The 16,082-nt window shown below is 36.6% G+C and overlaps 1 non-coding gene across 1 annotated transcript; it reads right to left on the reverse strand.

Moving 5' to 3' along the window:
• Nucleotides 1–1,398: 1,398 nt before the first annotated feature.
• LOC115031203 (small nucleolar RNA SNORA17) lies at nucleotides 1,399–1,526 on the reverse strand. Its single transcript, XR_003836822.1, has one exon. It is a non-coding gene; the product is annotated as a small nucleolar RNA SNORA17 (small nucleolar RNA).
• Between the last annotated feature and the right edge of the window lie 14,556 nt (nucleotides 1,527–16,082).

The raw sequence follows: 16,082 nt of genomic DNA on the forward strand, positions 1-16,082 counted from the left end.
AATGATATTAATAGTTTAATACAGGGTTATTATACATATATTTATATAATATAACACAAACACACACACACTGCTAATCTACCAGTACTTGAACCTCACTGGGACTCCTCTCAGATATCCTGTGTTGCCCAGTGTCATGGGGATCCTGTAGTTTTGGATCTGTAAAACTGGCCCCTTCATGCACTTCAGCAGTTCATCTATTGAGGTAGATGTAGGGGTGGGCCAATTCAAATTCCTGGATCTGGGCCTGAGAGGTATCTGAGCAAGTCAGCCCACCAGCTCTCCTTGTCATAGGACCAAGGCAAACTCAACCCTGCTGCCTGTGTGACGTACAGGACCCACTCTCCCAAATTTTGCAGCTGGTGAGAGACTTGGAAAGTCCTCTCACTCTGTTGATCTCCATTTCCTCTCATTTCCCATCAGCCATAGAGTCCATGGGACATATTAGTGGAGGAAGACATCACTCCCTCCTCTGTGCCACCACCCAGCAGACATAAGGTAGGACTGACATTCCTGGACTGATGCACTCTGGGCCAGATCACTGGCAACTGCTTTTATCCAGGGCCAGCTCTACTCTTCTGTTCAGAGAAGTGGCAGGGTCTGCTCTCTGTAGTGCTGTAGCAGGAGAGGAGCGGGACTAGTTCCCCTGCTCTCATAAACCCAGAGCCAGCTCTCCTGCCTGCAGTAGGTGGCAACGGATAAGGGTTGGGGAAAGAATTTCTCTTTTGCCCACAGTGCTGCATGGCAGACAATTTGTGGGGCCAGCTCTCCCATGTTCACAATCTTGGGGCTGGGTCACATGCAGCACCTGCAATAAGTGCTGCCTGTTTCAGGAGTACATTAGCTGGCTAGGGCCAGAGACAAATCTCTTATTCTCATGTTCCTATGGCTCTGAAGGTGCCCAGGTGAGGGAAAGGAACAGTACTGCACAATCCTCAGACACCAACATGACCCCAGAAGGCAGTCCAGACAGGGACACCTGCCTGGCTTTTCACAGTAACAGATGCCTCCTGCTGCAGAGCCCCAACACAGATATCACCCCCAGTGACCATTGTTTCAGGTGTTATCACTGGCTACACTCACAAAATGTTCCTCACTACATTAACTCTCAGGTTCTGCCTCTTTTTATCGTGCTCAAGCCCTTCTGTTTCTCTTTCTCATTCACTTCTCCATGTCTTACATTCTCCTTTTAGTAGTTCCTGAGGTCTCTAAATGTCTGGGGTCGTATCAGGTGTGGTCTCAGGAGGGAAATATCTTCCTGTGCATTATGGCACTAAGCAGAAACGGTCATCTCAGGCATGGGCTTTTCTCTCAGGCCTGGTGGTCAACTCAGATTAGTATCCTTTCCAGATGCCTGGTACAAGACTAGTGGTGATGTCAGGGTCACTTTTTTCAGGAAATGTTAGACTACTAATTACTCAGTTCATAGGTCAGAACCCTGAGCATCTACATAGCCTATCTCCTTTCTGCCACCTACTGACACACATGTGACGTAGCAGCCATTCTTGTAAAACCTCTATGGCAGGGTGTCACATACTTTTAAACACCTGCTCTTATCCTTTTTATCTAACACATTATTTTACTTGTTTTTTTTTAAGAGTTTTGCATCCATATTCATTTAAACATGATGATCTCATTCTGTATAATGTTAAGTGTGTGTGTGTGTGTGTGTGTGTGTATTAGACTGTATTTATTCACTTAGGAACACACACACATATATGAAAAAAGTGGTTACTAAGTTTTAAAAGAGGAAGAAAGTTTAGATGGGAAAATTTGGAAGGAGAAAATCTCTCGTTCTCTCTCTCTCTCTCTCTCTCTCTCTCTCTCTCTCTCTCTCTCTCTCTCTCTCTCTCTCTCTCTCTCTCCCTCCCTCCCTCCCTCCCTCTCTCTCCTGTGTGTGTTTATGTATATCAGAGACTAGTATTAAATTCCTATTTTCAAGTGAATATGTTTTTGTCTCAGGCTTCCAAATAATTAAGGTTATAGAATTACAGGCAAAACTGTTTTTCTTGGAATAGTTTCTTTGATTTTTTTTTCAGTATTAGATCTTTAAAATAAAATATCAGATGCTTAAAATGCATTTGCTTTCTTCAGTATAAATGTTTTGCATGTCATTGTGAAACAACATGCTTTGCATGTCATTGTGAAACAACAACGATCACCAAATCCAAATCTTTTTCATTTGACAGTATCCCAGTTCTCTGATGATATCAATTTCCTCTCTGTTTCTGATCTCTCTGATCTAATCATAGAGTATATTACTGTTTTTACCATAATCCCTCTCTTTTCACTCAGTCTGTGTATTTCCTGTTCTAATTAAATTTTTAAGATTGAGACTTATTCTATACATTTATCCTAATTCATTTAATTCCTATTTTCACCTTTTGTGAACTACTTCTGTACTTTAAGTACTACTCAGACATTTTCTACGGCTGTTAATTCTGGGATGCTTCAGTCATTTTGCTCTTTATTGACCTAAAGACATAAAGTCACATGTAAGTTACCACTCTAGTTATTGTTTCTGAATTATATCTTTGAGGAAGTGAACAGGCCTTTCTTGGAACACTATATTTAAATGATTTAAACAGTACAAAGGGAATGTATGCTACTTTTAGAGAAAAAATTTTCCAGTAAGAAATGGAGTTTGAGGAAATGTGTTACAATGCTTGGTGATGTCACCCCTTAAAAGAATAGAAACATTTTACTAACAGCTTTCTCAAATGGGTTTGGGAAGTTAGCATTTCATGTTCTCAGGATCAACTGTGACCACATGAGGAAAGTAGGTAAACTCCTCCACTGATGCATATTGATATTTGAAAATAAAAATACCCATGTCCATGCTAGGGATATCTCTTTGGACCAGAATTATTTAGACAGGTGAAACTGTAACAGGAATATCAATATAAGAGCCTGAAGACATGGTCTCATCATATAAAATTCAAATTATAATATCTTAACAGAATTGAAATTAGACTCCTAAATTCACATGATATTAACATAAGACCTTAGCATATCAGTCAAGTATGAAAATTATTTCTACTTTTTAGTTCCTCATTTTATTTTGTTTTCCCCAATGACTCAATATTACTTCTGGTAAAATGATTCATATCCATTTTCTAAAACACTGCAGATGAAGAGCTCCTACCATCTGTTTAGGTTTATAAATCTGTAACAACACTTTTCCTTGATCTTGGCCTCATGTAGACTGATTATATTCTGCGGCACCTCATTTGTTTTATTCAAGCATCTCCAACTTCCTATAATATAAACATCTTTTGATATTGCAGCTAGAGGCCACTCTGGCTATCTGGTGAACTTATTGGTCATGCGGTAGCAATATTTTGTTGAAAGATATAGTTTTCACTTGCTCCTCTCCCCTTGAATGTGTTCTATACATTCTCCTTGCCCACTCCCAGGTTTACATCAGTCACGATTCTCTTTCCTGAAAAATATTTCTATAACTTAAATTTTCACATCGTCTAACTCACCTAATGAAAGCATTATGAATTCTTACCCTGGGGTAATATCCACTCATCAGTGAGTGCATATCATGTGAGTTCGTTTGTGATTGGGTTACCTCACCAAAGATGATATCCTCCAGATCCATCCATTTGCCTAAAAATTTCATAAATTCATTGTTTTTAATAGCTGAGTAGTACTCCATTGTGTAAATGTACCACATTTTCTGTATCCATTCCTTTGTTGAGGGACATCTGGGCTCTCTCCATCTTCTGGCTATTATAAATAAGGCTGCAACCCTATAGGAGGAACAGCAATATGAACTAACCAGTACTCCCAGAGCTCCTGTCTCTAGGTTCATATGTAGCAGAAAATGGCCTAATCAGCCATCATTGGGAGGAGAGGCCCTTGGTCATGCATAGATTATATGCCCAGTACAGGGGAATGCCAGGGCCAGAAAGCAGGAATGGGTGGGTTGGGGAGCCGGGAGGGGGGGATGTATAGGGGACTTTTGGGATAGCATTTGAAATGTAAATGAAGAAAATATCTAATAAAAAATTGAAAAAAATGTTCAAAAAAAAATGAATGCTTACCGTGAGAAATTCATACATTAGTAAGGGATCCATACCATCTGCAGACAACAAATCCATACACTATTGCTAATGCCAAGAAGCCCTTGCTGCCAGGAGCCTGGTTTAGCTGTCCCCTGAGAAGCTCTGCCAGAGCCTAATACAGATGAGGTTGCTCACAGCCAGCCATTGAATTACACGCGGGGGGGGGGGGGGGCAAGGGAAGAGTTAGGGGAAGAACTGAAGGAGCTGAAGGGATTGAAACCCTATAGGAAGAACAACAATGTCAACTAACTGACCCCCACCCCTGTCAGAGCTCCCAGGGACTAAACCACCAACCAAAAACAAAACAAAACAAAACGAAACAAAACAAAACAACACATGAAGGGGGACCCTATGGCTCCAACTGTGTAGCAGAGGATTGCCTTATCAATCAATGGGAGAGGAAGTCCTTGCTCCTAGGGAGGCTCAATACCCAAGCTTATGGGGATGCTAGGGTGGTGAGGTGGGAGTGGGTGAATGAGTGAGCACCCTCATAGAGGCAGAGAGAAGGGATGGGATAGGTGACTGGCAGAGGGGAAACGGGGAAGGGGGACAACATTTGCAATGTAAACAAATAAAATAACCAATAAAAATTTTATATTATTTAAAAGTAAATACTTTGCTCCAAACATGCCTCATTTTGAGAATTAACACTGTACAGAACTGCACTTAGTATAAATGCATACTGCAAATTATCTGTGTTGAAGATGTGACTGACTATCAGATTCTCAAATAACAATCAGTGAAACACCCTCCAGTCACATACAGCAAACTCATCCCCTCAGGTCCCTGTCTGGTAATTATCACACTCTTCAAAATTGGACATGTGTTCATCTATATCCTATCAAGCTATATCTTCTCTTTTTTCCTTACTCAGTTTGTAACATGCCTGCACACACTCTTGGACAAAATTCTCTGAGTCTTGCCATGTTCTGAATAATGTCCAATTCACGTATAGTCCTTTTCTAAAATTCTGATAAATTTAAAGTTTAGATTTTTTGTTTAACCATGTAATATGAGAAGATGATGTCAACATCTTCTTTACAACATTTTTTCCCTCTCAGAGTTACACAGATTTCTTGTCCTTCATGGTAGCAAAATGTAATAATTTTTCAGTAGGCATTATGAACTCCACACTGTCAATATAGTTAAGTTCATTGTAAAATACTTCCCCCATTTCTAATGCAAATATCTGATCACTTTACTCAACTCCTGAATAGTTTTGGTAAATATATTGTTGTATTGCTTTTTGATAAAATGGAAACAAAAGTTGCATGAATCAATACATCAGCTTCTTCATATAAAGGAAAGGAATAATTATGTTTACACACTGTGTGTGTGTTTCTCTCTCTCTCTCTCTCTCTCTCTCTCTCTCTCTCTCTCTCTCTCTCTCTCTCTCTCTCTTTGTGTGTGTGTGTGTGTGTGTGTGTGTGTGTGTCTGTGTTTGTGTGTCTGTGTGTGCCTGTGTTCTGCGTGTCTGTGTGCATCTATCTGGAGGCTGGGTGTGATTTTCCTTTTGTGTTGGTGTGACTAAACACTGACCAAATACAACTTGGGGAGGAATGTGCTTATTTTGTTGTACAACTCTCAGTTTACACTCCATCACTGAGGAAAATGAAGGTAGGCACTCAAGGCAAAAACCAGGAGGCAGAATCTGAAGTAAGGCCATAGATAAAAGTGTTCATGTCCTGCTTTTCATGGTTTGCTTAGACTATCTTTTATATAATGTAGAAGCAGCTGGTCAGGAATGTAACTAACTACTCTGACCTGGGTTTGTTAATCGAGAAAAATCCTAACAGACTTTCCCAAAGGTCAATATTATTATTGAGGTTCTTTTTTTTTCTTCTGAAGGCCCTTGCTTATAAAAGATGATAAAATTACTAAGCACAATAAACGTGTAGTTTGTATAACTCTATACAAGGGTATACAGATTATTTTTATGTTAAATATATTTATGTTGCGTTCTTATTTATGCATTGGCTCAGTAGATACTAGACAAAATCCTAGGCAGTTAGATTAATACTCAGGCTATTTCTGAAGTATTATTGAAGTAGTAATCATAGTTTATTTGTCCCTAAGCTCATTTAAACAGATATCCTATAAGCAAGTTGAGGTAAATTCTGACATATAAGAAATTTAAAACTTTTTATTACTTTTAGTACATAAATTTAGTTGAAAACCCTGTCTCAGGATGAGCACAATGTAACTTTTTCAGGAATATGGACAGAGAAGAAAAAATATTTATTATTATTCTATGGAGAAAGCTCACTGGTCATCATGTTCTAATATGTTTTGGATTTAACCTTTGGCTTTATCCTTGGTCTTAGTCAAGATGTTTAGTATTTTTAAGCTTTAATTTTTCTCATTTACAAAAATGAAGATAAAATAATATGTCCTTGATTAAATAAGTTCATGGGTTAAGAGTATTCAGTATAATGTCTTTTTCTTGATAAACTGTGGAAACATTTGAAGTTATTGTTTAAGAGAAATGTAGAAACCTGTTTTGCAGGGAGTCATGATATAACTACCATAAAAGTGATAAAAAATAAACTCTGGCATGATTCACTAGTCAAAGGTATTATTTTACATAGAGGAACTAGAATATCATTGTTGATCCTGCATTAACAGGGGTGAGAAGACTTTACCAAATATTTTCTACCAAAATGATCCTTGAAAGCTGAGCTTTTAGTTTAAACAAGTGAGTTCAAATGTCTAATGCAACTACAAAAAAATTAAGTGAAAAAGCAGAGCAAAATAGTTGGGCACAGAATCAAATACATTCTCCAGCAGACATCAATGGGAGAAGACTAGAAAAAATGTCACATGGAGTTTCTGATCAACTAAAAACATTCTAGACAGGAATATTACCAGATAAGTCTTCCATCATCCCTTTCATCATTTCTTTTATCATCACTGCATATAGCTAGCCATTTTCATTTTCCATAAGATGTACACTTTTAAGTAAGATCTAGCATCTTATAGATTCTTCCAACAACACTAATTATGTACCATATGGTCTGGAGACTTGTATATAATAGCCATAATTTCAGTTTTAAATGAGTGAGTTTATAAAGTATATGACTAGTAAAGGTTTAAGAAAAAATAGGTATGTAGTTGCAGATAGAGGATGTATGGATAGATAGGTAGATAGATAGATAGATAGATAGATAGATAGATAGATAGATAGATAGATAGTGAGAGACATGCAGATAGATAAAATATTCTTCAATTAAACACTTCCAAATGCTAGAGATACCAATTGAAGAAATTCAGACATGAAAAGCATATTCATGGAAAATAAACACAACTGTGAATTCAGCTTTCACCTTTAATTTCTCCCATTCCATTTCTTACTTTTCTATTAATTTTTATTGGATATTATATTTATGTACATTTCAAATGTTAGCCCCTTTCGTGGACTTCCCCTCCGGAAACCCCTTATCCCATCATCGGTCCCCCTGCCTCTTAGGGTGCTCCCCTACCAACCTTCCCACTCCCACCTCCCTAACCTTGCATTCCACTACACTGGTCTTCAAGGACCAAGGGCCTCTCCTCCCATTGATGCCCAACAAGGCCATCCTCTGCTACATATGCAGGGGGATCCATGGTTGGTAGTCTAGTTCCTGGGAGCTCTGGGAGTTCTGGTTTCCCCATTCCATTTTTATCGGATACTATGTAAGTCTAATTTGATGATGTTATCTTTATCTAGTGTTAATTGTTCTTTACTCGAAACTTTCTTGGATTAAGGACACACTCTGCTTTGTAATGGAGGGCTAAGGGAATAGATTAGATCAAAGTATATTGTATCAATGTAAAATTTCTCAATAAAAATATAGTGAAACATACTGATGTCTTATACGAGAAAGAAGACACTTAGGGCATTGGCAGCCTCATCCATACCTTCTGTCAAGGATTGTTCTACTTTTCCTCTATTGTTTATATGGATAAAATACCATATAATAAAATACAAATAATCTTTTCCTTTGAACTGTGTAATTATCCGTATGTGGGTGAAGCAGAGTTGAAAATTCAGAAACAGACATTACAGAAATGAGAATGGATGCTTGATGATCTTGACTTCAGGTAGCTTTTAGTAGTTATATTAGTAAACAGCTTCTCTGACAGCAATCATGTAAATTTGATGTTAGACTCTTAACAGTGAGAGTATGAACTTCTACAACTCTCCCACAAAGTCTTCAAGTTACTAACATAGAGACTTATAGATTTTTACGCTCTTTAATGTTTTTAAAGGTATTCTCTTCTGTAGCATCTGTAGTTTGAATTTAGAAATCTGATCATTCCCAGCCTCTGGGTGAGTGGTACATTATATAGCACCAATGTTGGTGGCCGCTGCGAGCATTATGCATTGCATAATTAGTCACTAGATCAGAAGGATGGACCATGTACACTATAATGGGCTCAGTGTTGCTAAGATGTGATGCCTGAGTGAGGGTATATTTGATGCATTTTAACTTTACAATTTTCAACTTAAAATGGGTTTATCAATAGTTCACTTTGTAAGTGCTCATCTTGCTGTTAAGTTTATTCTTTTTCCTCTGTTTGAATTGATTTCAAATGTCAGTTTAGAGTCTGATCAAGAAGAAAAGATATATGACTTTGGAGGGACTCATGTTCTTTCTATTGATATCATAAATCAAGTGACACAAAACAGGTTTGAAAATATATCTTTGAGTTTGTGAACCTGAGAATGACATAAAATGAAGCAGCATTTAGAGCAGGTGCAAAGAACACTTCTATTTATGGAAAAACCACATTTGAGTGTATTTTTAGAAAATACAAAGAATATATGAAAAATACATTTCAAAGGCCCTGATATCTATACGTAAATAATACAGCATAGAACTTATGACCATGATACCATCATTTACTAAGTCAAACTGAATTTATCACCATAAGTCTTCTGTGGTTACAAATCTACATGCAAGTTAATTACATGAATCATTTTCAGATTTATAATCATTGGAAATTTTAGGAAAATGTGATAAAGCTTCTATTTTGTAAGGTAATATAGGAGGAAATTGAAAGAACAAAAAAAAACCTTTGAAAATATTAATTTATTTGAAAATATCAAGGCATAATCTTGAAGAACCAAAGAAGAATATATATTTTTGACTTCTCATAGGTTTGAGAAATGCACTGATGGCATAAAAAAAAAATCTTAACATTACATACTGAACACATACAGTTGTAAAATTATTTATAATAAAATGGAAATTATAATAAATTAATAGGTGATATCTTCAGTGTTTTAAACTTGCTGAGATTAAGCAATTTCTGTGATGACATGTACACATCCCTAATATCAAGCTCAAGCCTCATTTCCATGAATTCAAGTAGCAAATTCATTTATAAAACTTAAAATCTACAGTCTTACTCTTTCACTTAGCAACCTAATAGTGAAAGCTAGTGACTTAGACACAATATGTCAACTATATCTATAACAATATAACATCGTATTTCACTGCTTAGAGACAGCTCAATATTATATTGTCATTAATAATAATAATGATAATAATAATAATACAATTCTAAAACTTTTGCAGAAAGTATAATAACTTTTGCTAACAAGTAAAAATATAACTCTAGGAATACATAGTAAATCAAAGAAATTATATTGATCTTAAAGAAAAATTGAGAAAAAATGACTATAGGATTTGATCAGAGTGAAATGTGAAGGTTAGTTTTATAATGAGATAGTCAAGAGTTCAGTGGAAATGGGTGGGAAATAGCAGCAATAGTTCTGATTCAGAGATTCAATAGTTGGTAACTGAATTTTTCTAGAAATATCTTGTAAATTTATAAAAACAAAACTTTAAATGATAGGACTACACCATCAAAACAGGGGTAAAAAGTGGATAAAACAGAGAAACACTGGAAACTGAAAATAAGTGGGGGTTAATAATATACCAAAGGGATGATGTAGACTACTATTACAGAGGACTAAATGAGATGGGCTTGTTTGCTATGAGGATAAGTTGAAATCTAAAGGTTTTATTATGATAATTATTAAAAGAAAAAGTGTGGGAAATTAAGAAAATAAAAAGCAAACTATATATATATATACATATATATCAAAGATTATTGGACTAATTATTAATTAAATAATTAATGTATCTGTGTATGTATATTGTGTGTGTGTGATAGACAAAATTTCATGTTAGTTTCACCTTGGGATGCCAAGGCCAAATATTGTTTCTCAATTTAGGTGTCTTAGCATTTAAACTGTTTGAATTAATTAGATTTTAAGTCAAGAGACATTTTGAAGGTAAAATTCATTGCCTTCAACAGTGTGAGGAGCTATTCTCCATGTCTTAGGAATTTTGAACAGAAAAAAAAATGTCTAGGAAGAAAAATTTTACTCTTTCATTCTTTTATGCCTTCAGAGCTGGGATATTTTCTCTTATCATCTAAGCAACTCATTCTGTTAGTTGTAACATTGGATCACCTCATTGTTAGGACTGTGATATATATTGAATTATCCAGTCAGTATACATAGATTTCCAATGGATTGATTCCACAATATGGGCTAATCAGCCTTCCAAAGATACTACCTATCTACCTGTCTGTATGTCTTGTCTGTCTATTTTTCTATCTATCTTAAAATTTGCCAGAAAATAAATTGGACACTGGCTGTCCTTTTGCAGGAATAATTAGAACTTCAGTGTTTTGGAGAATGTTGCAGGTTTACCACCTAATTAAAATTTACCTTGGGTTATATTGAGAAGTCCACATAGACATTTTTGACTACCTATATGAAGGACTCAATATCTTTTAACTAACATAAAACTATTTAAACATGTGTTGGCTTAAGAAAACTACAGTTTGTACCAAGTAAAATCTAAGAATATCATTTATATGCTCTGAGTCCTACAGATGAGATTTCTTCATTTAACTTTACTGTCAGCTTATTTTTCCACAGATGTATTAGAAAAGAACCTTGATTTAAGACTTTCTTCATTCTATCATTATGGATTATTAAACTATTGTCATATTGTACCATGAATTTGGGGTACCAAAATCTGTGTTCCCAAGACATATTTACCCATTTTTGGTTCCAGATTTGGTTTCATGGTATTTTAAGGGGAAAACTGTATCTTTGCATCAATATCTTTTACCATCCATATATAACCAATTGATCTATCATCAGGTAATATATATTTCATTTAAATATCTTTCAATAACTAAGTGTTTATCTCTCTAGCTACCTATATTGTCTATTTTATTTTACTTACTATGTAGGATACTAGAAAATGTATACCTAAAACACAAGGTTAAGTGATATGACAATCTTCAGAATACATGAATGACAATTTCATTGATATTATCTAAAACTCCAACTAAATATAATACACATGAACAGTCTCATTCTAAGTCTTTAAACTCCACATTAATTCATCTCTGATCTTATACTTTAATATATCTTATTTGAATACATATGAAAAGGAAACAATTAAATATTGGGTAACTGCTTCCCGTGTTTCAACATTCTCTAGTCCTAAACTGAATTTTAGAATTCTTTAATATAATTGTTTCTTTTGGATACACGATTACTTTAAGTCTTCTCAAATCATTAATCTTCTTTGATAGACTGGTTTTGCTTCTGTACTTTACCCCTCCTCTCATTCTGTTCTCCCCTTTTGTCAGATTATCATATGAAAGTGGCAGAAGAAAGCAAGTGAATGTGCTCTCAGAACACAAGTAGACTTTAAATATATTTTTTTTACCCTTATCTCATGCTGAATACCCAGACCTGGCAATGATCTAAAGAAAGACGCAAATGTTCTCCGTTTGGCTGTCAGATTGTGGCCTTTTTTTATATTGCAAAATTATTGTTTAAAAGATGTGCAAGGGGTTCATAGAAAAGCTAAAAACTGACCTCTAAAGGAAAGATGCAAAAGGCTTCCAAAATTACCTCTATGAAAGGATTAGAGGAAAAGAACTTTTCTGGGCAGTAATGGGGTTTGAGATTATATCTAACAAAAGTTTGAATTGTATTTCTTATACAAAATGGATGTTCTTGGTACCACTTTTAAGAACCTAGCCTTGAATTTAAAACTCCTTTCCTAACAGAGAATAGATATAATGGGATCAATCTAAGGTTAGGTATCTCTTCCCAGGAGAAGACTTTTTAATGTATGTCATGGCAGAAACAAATTATTCTACCAGTTTTTTTTTTTTCACATGGCTTCATAAAATGGGAACTGTGTGAATTTTTTTTCAAGGAGACATGATAAAAATTTATTCTAGCCACAGGTAAGTCATAAATGGCATAAATAAAGACAAGATTTTACACATGTTCCTTGTGCTTGTTAGTTTTCCTTGCCAACTCATCACAACTTAGAGTCACCTCGAAAGAGGGAAATTCAATTTCACAATTGCCTGGATAAATTTCACCTATGCCCATATCTGTAAGTTAATGTCAGGATTCACAATTAATGAGATAATGATGAACCAAATGAGACTGACATATCCATAGGCTACTGGGGCAGGACTGGTTAGAAAAACTAGCTGAGGATGGCACAGAGAACAAGGCAGAAGGTAGCCTTCCTTGATTGTTTCTGTTTCAGGTCCTGCTTAAAGAGTTGCCTTTCTTTTTCTGATGATGGATTATGTTGTGGACTTGTAAAACCTGGTTTCTCCATTTGCTTTTGGTTATGGAGCTCATCATAGCACCAAAAAAAAAAAAAAAAAAAAAAAAAAAGAAAAAGAATGGAAAATGGTGTTTTCTGTGATGGAAAGTAACATGGCTGGTTTGGGGGAGGAGTATTGATCTAATCAGCATATCTGAAATGGCAAATCCAGTTTTTGTTTTGACTGGTTGTAATGTTTCTTCTTCTATCTCATTGGAAGTAGATTGTTTTCATGCAATTCATTCTGATTATAGTCTCTTCTCCCCCTATTCCCACAAGTTTCTCCCATCTCCCCTCCCATCCCAGTCCATACCTTTTCTGTGTCTCCTCAAAAAACAGACAGAGCATCTAAGTATTGATTATAAAATCAAATAAGTAAATCAAAACCAAACCAAAAACATATGAGAAAACAACCCAAGAAGGAAAAAAACAAAAACAAAGAAAAAGCACAAGAAACACATAAAGATGTTGAGAAACATAGGTTTGTACAGCCAGGCATCCATAAAAACCCCAGACCAGCAAGCATAATTACATACACAAAGGTAAGAAAAAAAACAAAAGATAAAATAACTGCTCTTATTTACTATTGAGAGACAAATAATCTCCAAAGGTGCTGCTGCATTTGTTTTTCTTTAACAGACATATATTTTCATACATGGGGCCTACCCTCCAAACTGATTTCTTTCCCCAATGAGACTCCTTTGGAGAAACCTAGCTTTTCATTTGCAAGCACTGACAATTGGAGATAGCTTCTGGGTTAGGGATGGAAGAGTGTGTCAACTTCCCCTTTCAGTTCTAGAATTCCATCTAGTGAAGATCCAGGTAGGGCTTGTGTTTGCTGCCACAGCCCCTATGAGGACATATGTCCTCCAGGTCTGTAGTATGTAGACAGTCTTGATTCCTTGGTGTCTTCCATTCCCTCTTGCTTTCACATTCTTTCTGTTTCCTCTTCTACTGCTTTCCTGTTCAAAGTTTAATGGGCTCCTGAGAGACATGCAGATAATTGAGACCTTGCTTATGAAGTTTAAGAGTCATAACAAGACTACACGGACCATGTACTTAACATTTTGGATTAAGCATCTATGGTTGTTTATCTGCATTGGCTAAAGAGCAGATGTGATAAACAAGATACTTGGAAACTAAATTAAAATCTTCTCTGGTTTACTAGGACAGAGAGTTAGTCATGTGAGGCTGACAAGTCAGATATGATTAATAAAAATTAAAAATAGTTGAGGCAAAATTGCTGGGAGTTACTTGTGTGGTCATCATTCAAGCTTTTGCCTTAGGGTCTACGGCTGATTCAGCCGTTGGCACACAAGCTTGGCAAAATTTAAGAAGTTCTCATGTGGTTCTTGTTTTTAAGACATGATAGATTCCAGATTCAGGTAGTCATGAAGACGAATGCCTGAGGCCTCAGACCTTGTAGGAGGATCAGAATCGATAAAGAAAGTCAGTGAGATGACAATGGTGAAGGTGAAGCATCTGCTGCCATGGTGACCACAGGATACTAACAAGAGAACCTTCAAGGACAATTTATGTTTGAAGTGAAATAACTTGAACCAACAAGGCAAGCTGTCTGCTGTGAATGACAGAGCTATAGAAATGGAGTATGCATTTCTTTTGAGCCTAAAAGATCACAAATAAGTCCTGCAAATGCAGCTACATGAGCTATTCAGAACTTTATTTGGATCTCTGGATGGACAATAACTCTTCCCTGATTCTTCCACCTGAGGAAGAAAGTACATTTTTTAACAGTTAAAACTATAGATATTTTCTTTACTTTCTTTGTGATTTATTTATTTGTTTGTTTGTTTTACATCTTGACTGCATTCCCCTTCCTCCTCTCCTCACATTTCCTTTCCCACACATGCCCTCTCCATTCCCATCTCCATTCACTCCCTTTGTCTTTATCTTCAGAAAAGGGCAGCCTCCCACGGATATCGACCCTCCATGCCATATCAAATTATGGTAAGACTAGGCACCATCTCTCCTATTAAGCCTAGAGAAGGCCACTCAGAGGCCGGAAAGGGTCTTAGACGAAGGCAACAGAGTCAGAGACAGGCTCTGTTTCTACTGTTAGGTGTCCCACAAGAAGACTAAGCTGCACAACTGTAACTGATATTCAGAAGGCCTAGGTTAGTCCCATACATGCTCTCTGATTTATGTTCAGTCTCTGCTAGCCCATATCTGTCCAGCTTAGTTAATTCTATGGGTTATCTTGTGATATCCTTGACTCTTTTACATCAGGCTTCCCCACATTCTGCCTGCTGTTGGGCTGTGAGTCTCTGTATCTGTTTCCACCAGTTGCTAGGTGAAGCTTTTCTGATGACAATTGGGACAGGCAATAATCTATGAGAATAACAGACTATAATTAGATCATTAGCAATCATTTCACTGACTTTGCGGGGTGAAGTGTTCATGTTTGGTTCTATCCTAGGTCTCTGGTCTATCCAGCATCTGGGTCTTGGCCCTCCACGCAGTGTCAAGGATGAGTCTCAAGCTGGAGCATTCATTGGCTGACCACTCCAACCATTTCTGTGCCACCTTTATCCAAGTACATCTTGTAGGCAAGACAAAATATAAGTTGAAGATTTTGTGGCTGGGTTGGTGTCCCAGTCCTTCCAATGGAAGTCTTGCTGAGATACAGATGATGGCTAGTTCATGCTCTGTATTTAACCTTGCTAGCAGTCTTGGCTAGGATCACCCTTGGATTCCTAATATTTTCATTTTTTCTACTACCTTATGTTTCTAGCTCATGAGAGAGATGTTCTCTGTCTTAGGCTTTTACTTCTGTGGACAGATACCATGACTGAGGCAACTCTTATAAGTACAACATTGAATTAGGACTGGCTTACTGATTCAGAGGTTCAGTCCATTATCATCAACATGGGAACATGGGAAAATCCAGGCAGGCATGGTGCAGGAGGAGCTGAGAGTTCTCCATCTTTACCTGAAGACTGCTATGAGAGTACTGGCTACTCCAATAAGGCCACATCTCCAAATAGTGTCATTCCATGGGCCAAGCATATAAAAACCATTGCGTTCTCTGATTCCAGTTGTCTCTCCCAGTGTTTTCTCCCTCCATTCTTTTTGTTCACATCCATCCACACCCTAGATATCTATTCTATTTTCCCTCCTCAGTGAGATTCATTACACACACACACACACACACACACACACACACACACACACACATGCACACACATTCCCTTGAAAATTCCTTGGTACTTAGCTTCTCCAGGCCTTTTGAGTGTAGCATTGTTATCTTTTAGTTTATGGCTAATATCCACTGATACGTTAGTATATAGCATGTTTGTCATATTTTTAAAGAAACTTTGGACTTTTAAAGTGTTAAAAAACT

Source organism: Mus caroli, unplaced genomic scaffold (genome assembly GCF_978045245.1).
Source record: "Mus caroli unplaced genomic scaffold, Mus_caroli_1 scaffold_4, whole genome shotgun sequence".
In the NCBI taxonomy this organism is placed as follows: domain Eukaryota; kingdom Metazoa; phylum Chordata; class Mammalia; order Rodentia; family Muridae; genus Mus; species Mus caroli.